Source organism: Micromesistius poutassou, assembly GCF_964030765.1.
Source record: "Micromesistius poutassou genome assembly, chromosome: 15".
NCBI classification, from domain to species: Eukaryota; Metazoa; Chordata; class Actinopteri; order Gadiformes; family Gadidae; genus Micromesistius; species Micromesistius poutassou.
This window is the reverse complement of record NC_140285.1, coordinates 10,117,428-10,120,678: the sequence shown is the minus strand read 5'-3', so window position 1 is coordinate 10,120,678 and position 3,251 is coordinate 10,117,428. Positions and strand designations below refer to the sequence as shown.

Sequence of the window (3,251 nt, the reverse complement as noted above, 5' to 3'; positions counted from 1 at the left end):
AGCGTGTCTAAGCAGTCAAACCCATCAGTAGGCCTACTCACTGTTGTTTGTCAACACAGGAAAAGGCGGGGCTGGAAATGACGACTGTGACGGCCTGTTTGTTTACAACCTGCCCTCCTGAGCACACTTAGCAGATAAGGCCAATGATAGCTAAAGGAAAAGGGCCCAGTGGTTTTGTGAAGTAAATTGTGATCTTCACCATTGCATTAGGCCTTTCTACTATCACTGGGACATCACAAGTCTTGAGTTATTTTGATTTAGCTGATAATAACCTTCCACATTTTAAGGTGTGTGGAGAACGTAAAAAACGGGGAAGTAAAAAGTCTTGGTGCAATCCCTTCTCCACCCCAAGCATTCTTATAGATTTAGTCATCAGTTTCGGTGTAGCCAGTTTGTTCGTGTGCACATGACTCCTGCCACGCTTTTATTTTGGTGCCCCTTTCTTGGCTCTCTGCTGGGCCCTCCCTGTCCCCTCTTGAACTCCCTGCAGCCAGACGATAAGAGCCCCGTGGCAGCTGATAGACCAGGGGCCACTGGCTGGCCTCTCTCTGTCATAGCAACTCTCCCTTTCCATCGGCTCACAGCTGATACCATGACAAAGGTCACGTTTTGGCCCATGCCATACAGCAACAGGCGTCATGTGCGTCATTTGTTGTTTAAAACTGTGCGGCAACCTTTTTGTTGTTGTGCATCCTTTACTATTGATTGCATGTTTTGATTGTTTCCAAATTCACTTGGGATAAAAGCGTCTGCTCCATGTCTAAATGTGATGCAAATAATGTAATTATTTGCTGATATTTGTATGCATTATGTTATAATAACGCATCATGCTTGATGTCCCCATCCAGACCTTACTGGGGCTTCTGGACATGAGATGTTCTGGTCCGGTCCACCAAACATGTTCAGATTATGTTCAGTAAAGAGCTTATAAGAATAATCTTAATGGTTTTTTGTCAGTGAAAAGTGATTTGTCAGAGAAAATGTCAAACTCAAATGCATATTGAAAGCCAATGAGGCCAATGAGGGTGTGATCTACGACGGTAACAAGCTGATAACCCTTACCATTTAGAAGATTGTGAACAAAGGATAACAGGATAAGATATGTTCTGGGACAAGCTCTGGGTTGGTCTGTATGTAGACTTAATCAACACAGCTGCAGTGATCTTGAGTGTCCTCTTTGCAGTCTGAGCGTAACGTGGGGACTCTGGGATATAGGTGACCTGCTGAAAAGTGACTGCAGGTTGAGCAAGACTATGAGAGAGAGAGAGAGAGAGAGAGAGAGAGAGAGAGAGAGAGAGAGAGAGAGAGAGAGAGAGAGAGAGAGAGAGAGAGAGAGAGACAGAGAGAGAGAGAGCATTGTGTTGTATAATGAGCTGAATTTATTTATCAAGGTGTGAGGGTGAGTCTTGTTTGTCCACCACAAACCCTGGTTCTCTCTTCAGCCCTGTTTCGCCCTTAAGTGCTTAGCCGTCCCTCACACTGGGTCCTTACAAGGCTACAGCAAACAGGGCCTGGGAGCAGTGTCCTTGGCACTGGTGCACTGGAAAACAGTACGGGACGGACTGTGCTGGTTGGGGACGAGAGGGGAGAAGGAAGAGTGGAGAGGGGAGAGAAAGAGAGGGGAAAGAGGAGAGGACAGTCCTGCTTTCACACTTGAAAGTGGCATATTTTAATCCACTCCTAAGGATTAAGGTTATCATGGAGGATGAGAGTTTATGTTTGCAGCAAAAATAGAGCCATATTTGCTTCTTCTCTGCCATATGCTTAAGCTGATGAATTCATATAGATAGCATTTATAACAGGTCTAATCTCCCTTGTCCAGTCAGGATTCTGGATGGACAAAAATAGCAACCTCTTGATTATATAACCGACATTCGGTTTATTAGGGCTATATATATATATTGTGGCGAAAGATTCCAACGGGGATGTAGCTCAGTGGTAGAGCGCATGCTTTGCATGTATGAGGCCCCGGGTTCAATCCCCGGCATCTCCAAGGACTGTTTTTTTTTTAAATATATTTTTTTTACATAAAATCATTTTAGTATATGCTACACGTGAACCTCCTAAGATGGCGCAATTTGATTGGTTCGCTATCTCGGGATATTGGGCAATATCCCATGATTGAGATCTCAAACTCGTAATAAAAACAAATAAATCCCGGCAAAAAGTGTTATCTTGTTTATTTTTGGAGTGTTGACGTATTATTTACTAAAACAATTATTCACTTCGCCGTCGACGAATAATAAATATTCGGTAAAACAGATGGTAGGCCTACAAAGCTAGTAGTTTTTGTGAATTTGCAGCCCCTTTATGGTGCATATGCTATTTAAGATGAGACAAAGCATATCACGTGATTCTGATTTTTCTATATTTTTCGATATTAGACAATACATTTGGTGTTGCATATTACATAATTGGTTATTATTGCTGCCATTTTATTTTATTTGCATAGCACATCCGTTTAGGTCCACACCGTGTACATGTTAGAAGTGCTCACCAAAGTATTGAATACCACATCAGCTAAAAGATTCACTTTCTGAACTGAACAAACCCAGTATGGTTCTCTACAGAAAAATGACATTTCTTAACTTCTCTACATACTTTGTACAACAACAACAACAACAACAACAACAACAACCAAGGTATCGATGGTCTTCTTCTTTACAGTGAGGTCATGTCTCTTGCAGTAATCTGTTTAAAGCTGCTCTGTGATTAGCTTTCTCAATAAGCTATTGCCCTTTGAAAGATGACCGTAGAAAACATCTTAAAATAAAGGGCTACGGACACATGGTCCAACGTTTCAGGAAATGTTATTACTATAGGCTATTTTAACATGTGGCCGTTATATAAGGTGTTCATTGGACTGAAGTGGCAACATTTGAATTTCATGTCTGGATAGAAATGATTTTAAAAGTGGTCTACACAACGGTGTGAGTGTGAGAACATAGAGTGAGCCTTCAGCTGATCCCAGTTGAACCCACTCGCATTGTGGTATTAGGTTGCCCCCTGGTGGTTCATCACAGAAACGCTTTAGCAGATTTCCAAACCATTTCGGTTTCATATCCCTGTAAGACCCAGGCATAGAATTATTACTATTTTTTGACCTTTCAAATGTTGTTGTTGTATAAGGCCTCTGATGAAGAAATTAAAGTGTTTTCTATATATAAAATATTTAGGTGATAGTAAGTAAGGACATTTTTAGGCAAATGTAATTTTGCAAACATTGGCCCTAGAAGCAGAATTTCTGTTTT

At 41.4% G+C, this 3,251-nt stretch overlaps 1 non-coding gene across 1 annotated transcript; it reads left to right on the top strand.

Annotated features, from left to right (window-relative positions):
• The first annotated feature begins 1,921 nt into the window (after positions 1-1,921).
• On the top strand, positions 1,922-1,993 carry AC3HAE_030170 (transfer RNA alanine (anticodon UGC)). The gene has a single exon. It is a non-coding gene; the product is annotated as a tRNA-Ala (tRNA).
• The last annotated feature ends 1,258 nt before the right edge of the window (positions 1,994-3,251 follow it).